The following is an 11,950-nucleotide window of genomic DNA, read 5'->3' as shown; positions in this document are numbered from 1 at the left end:
GGTGGAGAGAAGTGTTCGAGACATCGGAAGATGAAGGAAGTTCATTCCGGGGTTTTGCCTCCTCACCGCCCGTAGAGGAGGGGGCGAGAGGGGATGAAGGGGGCCCTGGAGGGGAGGTGGATGTCAGGGAACTGCCATCGGAAGGAAGGGAAGTGAAAGGGCTCACACAGGTTGGGAGAGACTCAGCAGCTGAAGAGGGAACCAGTAGGGGGAGAGGAGCTGAGCTGAGGGAAAGGGAGCTGGAGGGATGGCTCAGAGACACTTCCAGCGAAAACAGTGGGGAGGTTTCAGGACCTCCTGTAGGGACACCCACTCCTCGCTGGAAACTGTCACGCAGAGAGTCCAGAAGACGTGTGTGATGGGACGATGAGCTGCTTGTGTGTAAAATCCTAGTCCCTCAGAGTTTGGTCAAGTTTGCAAACCTCTGTCTGTAACGGAGCCCCTTAAACATGGCTCCGTCAGTCGCTGGCAGATTCCGACAGTGGTTGCTTTCGGAATCGCTTCCAACATAAAAGCTCCTTAACGGAAACACGTCTTCTGGACTCTCTGCGTGACAGTTTCCGGCGAGGAGTGGGTGTCCCTACAGGAGGTCCTGAAACCTCCCCACTGTTTTCGCTGGAAGTGTCTCTGAGCCATCCCTCCAGCTCCCTTTCCCTCAGCTCAGCTCCTCTCCCCCTACTGGTTCCCTCTTCAGCTGCTGAGTCTCTCCCAACCTGTGTGAGCCCTTTCACTTCCCTTCCTTCCGATGGCAGTTCCCTGACATCCACCTCCCCTCCAGGGCCCCCTTCATCCCCTCTCGCCCCCTCCTCTACGGGCGGTGAGGAGGCAAAACCCCGGAATGAACTTCCTTCATCTTCCGATGTCCCGAACACTTCTCTCCACCTGTTGCGGTTCCTGGTCTCGAAGTACTCCTCCTCCTCAGAGTCCATCTCCCCTTCCCCTTCCGATTCCGAGAATCCTTCCAACTCCTCCTCCTCATCGGTGGTCCCAAAGTATTCCCTCCGGAACCTCTCCACAGGCTGAGGTTTCCTTGGGAACCTTTGATGGAACGTTTCTATCAATACCTCGTCATTGATATCTTCTGCCATTACCCAAGTGTTTTCTGACTCCGGTTCTCCTTCCCACGCTACCAAATACTCCACCTGATCCCCCTTCCACCTGGCGTCGAGGATTTCTGCCACATGGCTGCTGCATTCCCTTTCTTCTATGACCGGTCCCCGAGTGGCCATCCCTTCTCGTCCCCCCTCATACGGTGACAGTAACGACCTGTGAAATACTGGGTGCAGTTTCATGTGGTTGGGTAACCGGAGCCTGAAAGCCACTGGGTTGACCTGTTGAATGACCTCAAAGGGACCCAATCTCCTGGGTCTTAATTTCTTACAACCTCCTTTGAACGGCAACCCTTGGGTTGACAGCCACACCCTATCTCCCACCCTTATGGTTTCACCTTCCCTTCGGTTCTTGTCTGCCTGCCTCTTGTATTCTTCCTTCGCCCTTTCTAAGTTGAGTTGGAGCTGACGATGGATTGCTTCCATTTCTTCTACAAAATGCTCGGCTGCCGGGACACCCCATCTCTCCCCTTCTCCCCCTGGGAAAGCCCTGGGATGACACCCATAATTAGCCAAGAAGGGGCTCATCCCTGTGGACACATTCTCGGCATTGTTGTAGGCAAATTCCGCCAGCGCCAACTTTTCTACCCAGTCATTCTCTCTGTCATTGACATAACACCTCAGGTATTGCTGGAGGACCCCGTTTGCTCTTTCCGCCTGCCCGTTGGTTTCAGGGTGCCGGGCAGTCGAAAAGTTGACCTCCACCTGCAGTAAGCTCATGAGCTTCCTCCAGAACCTGGAAGTAAATTGTTTTCCTCGGTCTGAGACCACCCTCAATGGCACCCCGTGCAACCTAAAAATGTGTTCTACAAATAACTTCGCTGTCTCTTCCGCCGTGACTGCATGCGAGCAGGCTACAAAGTGGCACATCTTTGTTAGTAGGTCTACCACCACCATGATGGCTGTTTTCCCCTTGGACTTCGGCAGATCAGTCATAAAATCTATCGACACTGCCTCCCAAGGTCGTTCTGGGGTTGGTAAGGGTTCTAATAGCCCCGCCGGTGCCCGCCTCTCCCCTTTGGCTCGCTGGCATTGCTCACACCCTCTTACATACTCCCGTACATCTTCCCTCACCTTAGGCCACCAAAATTCCCTGGTGACCAACCACATGGTTTTGTGTTGTCCAAAATGCCCCGCCGTGGGGCTGTCGTGCAACTGCTTGAGTACCCTCCCCCTTAAGTCTCCTTCAGGGATATACAGTGCCCCTTTGTAATACAAAGCTCCATTTCTTTCCTCGAAACCCCCTGGTTCCTCTCCCTCACCCCTAAGACCTCTGAGCTTATTCTGGGCGTATTCATCATTCTCTGTTTCCTCTACCAGTTCTCTTTGTCCCACCAATGCCGCCCCACACACCCAGCGGTCCTCTGGAATGACATGTCTCTCTTCGGGTGCTCCCTCCCCCTCCAAATATTCAGGTTTGCGTGAGAGAGCGTCCGCCCTAATGTTCTCTGGGCCTGGCACGTAACAAATCTCAAAGTTAAATTTGGAGAACTCCTGGGCCCATCTCACTTGCCGTTGGTTGAGCACTCGTGCCGTCCTCCAATACTCTAGGTTCTTGTGGTCAGTGCACACTTGCACCTTATGTTGTGCGCCAATTAGCAGGTGCCTCCATCTCCGGAACGCCTCATGAATGGCTAGTAGTTCTCGGTCATACACCGTGTAGTTCCTCTCGGATTTGTTCAGCTTTCGCGAAAAAAAGGCACACGGTCTCCACTCTGACTCCTCCTTCCCTGGCTGCAGAAGCACCGCCCCAATCGCTCTGTCTGATGCGTCAGTTTCCACTCTCATCGGTTTTTGTAAATCCACATGCAGGAGTTGTTGTTCCGAGGCGAAGGCCCTTTTTAGTTCCTCAAATGCTCGCTCCGCCTCCTCAGTCCAAACGAACTTCTTCTTACTGCTGAGACAGTCCGTAATGGGCGCCGTCAGGTGGGCAAAGTTTCGGATGAACTTACGATAGAAGTTCCCAAATCCTAGGAACCTCTGCACATCCTTCCTTGTTTTGGGTGTTTTCCATTCCAGCACCGCCTGGACCTTGCCGGGATCCATGGCCAATCCCTTGTCTGACAGGCGATACCCCAGGAATTCCACCTCCTTGGTATGAAACTGACACTTCTCCAGTTTCACCCACAGCTGGTTGGCTTGCAGCCTGCTCAACACTTCTCTGACGTCTCTCACATGCTGCTCCTCATTCTCAGAATACACCAACACGTCGTCTAAGAAGGCCACACAATTCTTGTAAAGCAAAGGCCCCAGGACGTGGTTCATAAACGATTGAAAGCACGCGGAGCCTCCTTGTAGGCCGAAGGGCATAACTAAATATTCAAATGCCCCCAAAGGGGTGAACATGGTGGTTTTCCATTCATCCCCCTTCCTTATTCGTATCAGGTTGTACGCCCCCCTTAGGTCCAGTTTAGTAAAAATCTTTCCCTTCCTGACCCTTGTCAAAATGTCGTCAATCCTGGGCATAGGGAAAGCCACTGGTTCTGACACTGCATTTAAGGCCCTGAAGTCACACACAAGCCTCGGCTTGTTCGTGTTTTTTTTATCCACAAAAAACACTGGGCTGCCCCCCACCGCCCTGGACTCTCTGATGAACCCTCTCTTCAGGTTCTTGTCAATGAACTCTCTTAGCCCCTGCATCTCTCTGTCTGACATGGCGTACAGCTTGCCTACAGGGAGCTGTGCCCCAGGGAGTAAATTGATTTGACAGTCAAAGGGTCTATGCGGGGGTAGTTGGTCAGCTTCCCTTTCGCTGAAGACGTCGCGGAGATCTGCGTATTGTCGTGGTACCTTCACGTTCTCCGTTACTTCAGTCCCTGCTAGGGTGGCTTGGGCCCCTGCCAAACCCTTTCCCTCTTTGCAGTGTTCTAAGCAATGTGCTGAACCAAAAGAAACCACTCTCTGATGCCAGCCCACCAGCGGATCATGTAACGCTAGCCAGCTCATCCCCAATATAATGGGAGCTCCTCCCAAGGTGGCCACATTAAACGCTATCAGTTCGGTGTGCCTTGCCACCTTCATTATCATTGGGACGGTCTGCAAGCTGACTTCTCCTCCCAACAGCTCCCTGCCATCGATCGTGGTCACCTGCAGGGGGTTGCTTAAAGGGATCGTCTGTATCTGGTGTTCAGCTGCAAACTCTTTGCTCATGAAATTGCAGGAGCTGCCTGAGTCCAACAGCGCCTTTATCTTTAGAGGGTGTCCGTTTGGCAGCTCTAGCGCCACTTCTATCACTAGGGCGGGTTTAGGAGGTTCTGGCGTGGGCACTTTCACTGCTCTTTGGCCTGGCTGCTGTGCCCCGACGGTGGCAGCCAGGCGTTGGCTTTTACTTGCTTCGGTATTTCTTCCTCTCTTCCCTCCACAGCTCCTACCATCCCTTGCCATTCCTTCCTCTGGGGGCAGACTCTGGCAAAGTGACCTGGCTGTTGGCAGAGATAGCATTTCCGGGCGCCTTTTCCCTCCTTCTTTCCCCCCTCACTGGGCTTTGAAACTGCGCGCGCGCGCGCTGTTCCGATTTCCATCGGCTCTGCCGGCGGGAAAGTTGGCTCTGGAATGTCTGGAATGCGGAACTCCTTCCAACGTTCCCCCTTCCCTTCCCGCCTCTCCAATGCTCTCGCCTCCTGGCGCGCTCCTATGGTCAGCGCTGATTTGGTCAGCTGGTCCATAGACTCCGCCCTGGGCGCCCGGGAAAGTTCGTCTTTCACAGCCGAAGAAAGCCCTTCTTCAAAGAGCATTTGAATGGGTTCCGCCGATAGATCCCACCCCAATTTATGGATCAACATGGTGAACTCAGTCCAGTACTCACGGACAGATCGGCTCCCCTGTTTGCAAGCCATTAACTGTCTGCGGACCACTCCCTGTTCAATATCGCTGGAAAACATCAGATCCATGGCGCGAAAGAACTTCATCGTGTCCTTTAGGACGTCACTATTCGCTGCCATCAGGGGTCTAACCCAGTCTCTCGCCCCCTTTTCAAGATGCCCAATCACGAAAGCCACTCGTGATTCCTCGTCAGGGAATTCATCAAACTGCAGATTGAGGGTATATTGCATCTCTGTCCGAAAGCCATGATAGTCTTTGGGCTCCCCCCCAAACTTCTGCACCAATCCTGGTACCTTTCTGACGAGCTGGGTGTCTTTCCCCTTTTTGTCTGCATCCTGAGCCCTCCTCTCCTCAAGCCTCGCCGTCTGCAGCGCTAGCTGGACCTCCAACACCCGGTACCTTTCTTCCAGGCTTGGACCCGCTCCAGCTCCTGCTTCTCCGGTTCCGGCTGGGTTGCTCATGATGCCTTCTCCTGCACAAGCTGCTCACGGAGACTGTCGGAATGCTGTGATGGGACGATGAGCTGCTTGTGTGTAAAATCCTAGTCCCTCAGAGTTTGGTCAAGTTTGCAAACCTCTGTCTGTAACGGAGCCCCTTAAACATGGCTCCGTCAGTCGCTGGCAGATTCCGACAGTGGTTGCTTTCGGAATCGCTTCCAACATAAAAGCTCCTTAACGGAAACACGTCTTCTGGACTCTCTGCGTGACAGTTTCCGGCGAGGAGTGGGTGTCCCTACAGGAGGTCCTGAAACCTCCCCACTGTTTTCGCTGGAAGTGTCTCTGAGCCATCCCTCCAGCTCCCTTTCCCTCAGCTCAGCTCCTCTCCCCCTACTGGTTCCCTCTTCAGCTGCTGAGTCTCTCCCAACCTGTGTGAGCCCTTTCACTTCCCTTCCTTCCGATGGCAGTTCCCTGACAACGTGTTTCCGTTAAGGAGCTTTTATGTTGGAAGCGATTCCGAAAGCAACCACTGTCGGAATCTGCCAGCGACTGACGGAGCCATGTTTAAGGGGCTCCGTTACAGACAGAGGTTTGCAAACTTGACCAAACTCTGAGGGACTTGGATTTTACACACAAGCAGCTCATTGTCCCATCACAAGCGTGACCCCCGCTAATTGAATTGCGATCCCCAATTAGCTCTTTATGGCCGCCCGGCACGCTTGCACTCAGCGCGATCTGCCCCGAGCTCTCAGTCACGCCTCAGCAGAGTCAGCACAGCGTCAAAACTGTCACGTAGCTTCCATTTAGCTTCCGACAAACACACACAGAGTCCAGGTTTGTCTATTTCAGTCCTTTATTCCGACATTCCCCAGAAAACTCCTGGACTCACCGCAGCCATGACAAACTGCGTCCTTCCCTCTCAAAGAACCAGAGAGGAAGAAGAGAAACTCCTCCCAGCTTCAAAAGCTGACGTCAGAATGCTGAGGCATCATGGGAACAACTTAACCTATTAAGTTCCAAACCCCACAGAGAAGACAGAGAAACCAGTAGGAGAACACTTCAATCTCCCAGGACATTCTATACAAGATCTCAAAGTAGCTGTTTTACTACAAAGGAATTTCAGAAATAGACTGGAAAGAGAAGCTGCTGAATTGCATCTCATTACCAAACTTAAAACCATGGAGAAACCTGGTCTGAACAAAGACATTGGATTCTTATCTCATTATACATGACAAAGCCATTTTTCACCTTCTCACCCCTTACTCTTTCCTGTAAGACCTATTGCAGTCGTTAAAAGTCGTCAACAGGCTCATCACAGCCATCTGCCAATCACCCATTCCCACCACCCTTCTGAGTAATACCCCTCCCCACCTTCTCACTATATAGAAGGATCTGGCAACTTCTGTTTCAGTGTATCTGAAGAAGTGTGCATGCAAACGAAAGCTCATACCAAGAACTAACTTAGTTGGTCTTTAAGGTGCTACTGGAAGGAATTTTTTTTGTTTTCACACGGGGGAGAAACCATTTCAATGTATTGAATGTGGAAACAACTTCAGTCAAAGTGGAGCACTTAGAATACATCAACTAACACACAAAGGAGAAACCATTCAAATGTATTGAATGTGGAAAGAGCTTCAGTAGAAGTGGACACCTTAGAATACACAAACGAACTCACACGGGGGAGAAACCATTTGCATGTATTGAATGTGGAAAGTGTTTCAGTCAAAACGGAACACTTGGAAAACACCAAAAAACTCACACAGGAGAAACCATTTAAATGTACTGAATGTGGAAAGAATGTGGAAAGCTTCAGTCCATATCGACACCTTATAATACACCAACTTCAGCTGCAGTAGAGCACTTAGAGTACACCAACTAACTTATACGGGGGAGAAACCATTGGAACGTATTGAATGTGAGATGAGCTTCAACTGTAAGGATAAACTTACATTACACTGGCGAACTCGCACATGGGAGAAGCTTAACTCAATATGAAACCTTAGGAAACTTCTGCTAACTCACATGGGGAAAACCAGATTTATGAAATGTGGAAAAGGCTTCAGAGGGAGTGGAAACCTTAATATTCATAAGATAATTCACACAGGTGGGAAACCATATAAATGTATGGAGTTTTCCGCTCAGGTTTCCCAGATTTCCTGGGAAGTGAAGATGATTGTCAAGTCTCTGGATGTGCAGAAAATAATTTGTGTTTGTTTTCAATAATAATAATATTTTTTATTTGTACCACGCCCATCTGGCTGGATTTCCCCAGCCACTCTGGGTGGCTTCCAACAAAACATTGAAATACAATAGTCCTTCAGATATTAAAAGTTTCCCTAAACAGGGCAGCCTTCAGATGTCTTTTAAAGTCTGGTGGCTGTTTTTTCCTTTGACATCTGGTGGGAAGGTATTCCACAGGGAGGGCACCACTTCTGAGAAGGCCCTCTGCCTGGTTCCCTGTAACTTCACTTCTCTCAGTGAGGGAACCGCCAGCAGGCTCTTGGTACTGGACATCCATGTCCAGGCAGAACGATGGGGGTGAAGACTCTCCTCCCGTCACCAGTCTAGCTGCCGCATTCTGGATTAGTTGTTGTTTCTGGATTACCTTCAAAGGTAGCCCCACGTAGAATGCATTGCAGTAGTGCAAGTGGGAGATAACTGCAGCATGCACTAGTCTGGCAAAACAGTCTTCAGGCAGATAGGGTCTCAGCCTGCGTACCAGATGGAGCTGGTAAACAGCTGCCCTGGACACAGAATTGACCTGTGCCTCCATGGACAGCTGCAAGTCCATAATGACTCCCAGGCTGCGCACCTGGTCCTTTAGGGGTACAGTTACCCCATTCAGGACCAGGGAGTCCTCCACACCTGCCTGCCTTCTGTCCCCCCAAAACAGGACATCTGCCTTGTCGGGATTCAACTTTAATATGTTAGCTGCCATCCATCCAATCACCTCCAGGAACTCACACAGGACCTTCACCATCTTCACTGGTTCTGATTTGAAAGAGAGGTAGAGCTGGGTATCCACATACTGATGAACACCCAGCACAAACACCCTGATGATCTCTCCCAGCGGCTTCATGTAGATGTTGAAAAGCATGGGGAGAGGACGGAACCCTGAGGCACCCCACAAGTGAGAGCTCAGGGATCTGAACACTCATCCCCCAACACCACTCATCCCCCAACACCACTTTCTGAACACGGCCCAAGAGGAAGGAGCGGAACCACTGTATAACAGTGCCTCTAGCTCCCAGCCCCTCTAGACGGTCCAGAAGGATGTTATGGCTGATGGTGTCAAATGCCTCTGAAAGATCCAGCAGAACTATGAAACAGCTCTCACCTTTGTCCCTAGCCCACCGGAGATCATTGACCGATGTGCCCAGGTCAGTTTCAGTCCCATGAAGAGGCCTGAATCCCAACTGGAAGGGATCCAAATGGTCCACATCTTCAGCAACCACCCAATCAATCAATCAATCAATCAATCAATCACCTTGCCATAGAGTGTTACCTCAGGTTAAGAACTTTGCTTCAGGATGAGAACAGAAATTGTACAGCGGCAGCAGGAGGCTCGATTAGCTAAAGTGGTGCTTCAGGTTAAGAACAGTTTCACGTTAAGAACAGACCTCCAGAACGAATTAAGTTCTTAATCAGAGGTACCACTGTAACTGCCTCTTTGAGTGTGTCTGGGAAGGCTACTTCACAGAGAGAAGCATTCACCACCCCACAGAGCCCATCACCCAGCCCTTCCTGGCTAGCTTTTATGAGCCAGGATGGGCAAGGATCAAGGAGACAGGTGGTTGGTTTCACTCGTCCAAGCAGCCTGTCCACATCCTCGGACATAACAGATTGGAATTGATCCCACGCAACTTGACTAGACAGGACTCTAGCACTCACCAGCCCACGCCCTGCTCCCACGGGGGAGTCTACCTCTCTGAATCTGAGTGTCTTTTCTGCAAAAAAACTTTGCAAAATCATTGCAGGCGATCATGTGGCCCATACGGGGCCCCATTGGAGAGTTGGTTGTATTAAATTGCAAACCACCTGAAACAGTCTCCTGCTGCTGTTTTCTGCAGATGCAAGAGAGGGGGTGAAGAAGGTTTTATTCACCTTTGCTATCGCAATTTGGTAGGCTTGATGTTGAGCTCTAACCCGTGTCCGGTCAGATTCAGAATGAGGTTTCTGCCACTGGTGCTCTAGCTATCTCATTGCCCTCAGATCATGGAAAACCATGGGGCTGTCCAGGCTCCATGCAATCGGAGAGGGCGCTTCAGAGCTAGATAGTCAATAAGGTAAAGGTACCCCTGCTCGTACGGGCCAGTCTTGACAGACTCTAGGGTTGTGCGCCCATCTCACTCTATAGGCCGGGGGCCAGCGCTGTCCGAAGACACTTCCGGGTCACGTGGCCAGCGTGACAAGCTGCATCTGGCGAGCCAGCACAGCACACGGAACGCTGTTTACCTTCCCGCTAGTAAGTGGTCCCTATTTATCTACTTGCACCCGGGGGTGCTTTCGAACTGCTAGGTTGGCAGGCGCTGGGACCGAGCAGCGGGAGCACACCCCGCCGCAGGGATTCGAACTGCCGACCTTTCGATCGGCAAGCCCTAGGTGCTGAGGCTTTTACCCACAGCGCCACCCGCGTCCCTAGACAGTCAATAGCCCTGGTTAACTCCACATTCCAACCGGGCACCAGGGAATCAGCTGAAAGGCCATCAGCATGGGATAAAACATCCCCTACCACTCTCTGGAAACCATTTGGATCCATTAAGTGGCGGGGGGGACCATCCAAATCGGCCCCACCTCCCTGCAGATGGGAAGGGTTGTGGAGAAGTCCAGGTGCACCAGAAAGTGATCTGACCATGGTACTTCTTTAGTTTCGCTTTTACTTAGTGTCAGATCACCAACATCCATAGAGGTGAACACCAGGTCTAAGGAATGTCTGCGACACTGAGTTGGGCCAAACTTATTCAGGGACAGCCCCATGGAGGCCATGCTTTCCACAAAGTCCCAATCAGCCCCTTGTAAGGTTGTGTTGGCGTGAATGTTAAAATCCACCAGGACAACCAAATTAGGTGTCTCCAGGAGAACATCTGCCACGACCTGAAGCAGCTTGGGCAGGGAATCCTTGGTGCAGCGGGGTGGTTGGTACACCAAAAGGAATCCTGTACTGCCCCTATTGTCCAATTTCAAGAACATGCACTCAGAGAACTGGGTCTTTCCAATAGGACGCCTGGTGCAAATTAATGATTTCCTAAAAATCACTGCAACCCACCTGCTCGCCCACATGACTGGGTTGAGAAGAGAACCTGGTGGACAAGCAGCGGCAAGGACAGGTCCATCTGCTTCATCCTACCAAGTCTCTGTTACACATGCCAAGTCAAGTTCTCCATCCACGATCAAGGCAGGGAATTTAAAAGGTCTATATAAGGGCAGGCACACCTTTGTTCGGGGTCCTCCTCCATCCTCCTGCATGTGAGGGGAGCACCCTGTTGCAACAGTTCAATAAAGATCAGGCTTACTAGCTGCTTTGCTTCTCAATATTCTCTGGTTGGCCTCTGTTATTTTCTCCTACTGATGGAGAACCGGCCATAGGCGCCGACTCCATGGGGCCTGAGGGGGCCCGAGTCCCCTCAAAAATTTTATTGGGGGGGCTCTGCCCCCCCAATAATTTAAGAAAGTTATTAGTTATATTCAGCGGCGCCCGGCAGAGCAGCCCTCTCGGCCACGGCAGGGACAGCACGGGGGCCGCTTGGGAGAAGCTTCCCACCCTGGGGGAGGAGCCTCCGCCGGCCCAGGTGAGCCGAGGGCGGGCAGGTGAGCCCGGCTGGCCCCGCCCCCCGCCTGGCTTCCTCTTTCTCCGGCCGGCAGCCGCGCCAGGTCTGCCGCGCCCAGGGGGCCCCGTCGGGCCGAAGCGCCGCCGTAGCCATGCACACCCCGGCTCAGCCGGCAGCCGCCCCGGTGAGTGAAGGGGGAGCATCACCTAGTGGTTGAAGCGGGGTGGGGTGGGGGGGTGCCCCGGGATCCCTTGGTGCTGCTGGGGGGGTGGTGGTTGCAGTAGCAGCTCGGTGCCGATTCCGAGAGCGTCTGGGCATGTGCAGAGTGCCTGATCTCTCCTAGTATGCAACTGCGCGCAAAACGCTCCCTGGTGCAGCTGGTGGGAAGGATTTTTTTTGGGATGGTGGGGTCGCTTATCGCTACTGCCCCCAAAATCTCTCCACCGTCGGGACTCAGGCTTTGGGGTTCCTTTAAGGCCGTCAGGCTATTTTTTGCCCAGATTCTGCCCCATCTCGTTTGCCCCCTCCTAAGCCAAGATTGGATGGTCTTCGGGGCAGAGACCTCCAACCCCAGGGCCCAGAATGGAGATGAGTCCCAGCAGCGCCCACTTTCTCTCCTAAGTCAGGATTCTTCCAGCTTGGGATGGGGAACCCAAGTCCCTGGACGGTCCAGATTTCGTATCCAGAGTCTCACCTTTCCAAAGATTCCAGCTAAACTTTAGGAAGAAATTTCTGGCTGCTAAGAGCCATTCAACCAAAATATGGTGGTCTCTTCTTCACTGGAGCTTTTAAAGCAGAGGTTGGGTGGCCATCT

The sequence above is a fragment of the Podarcis pityusensis genome (genome assembly GCF_964106645.2).
Source record: "Podarcis pityusensis genome assembly, chromosome: 2".
NCBI lineage: Eukaryota > Metazoa > Chordata > Lepidosauria > Squamata > Lacertidae > Podarcis > Podarcis pityusensis.
This window is presented reverse-complemented; position numbering follows the sequence as displayed.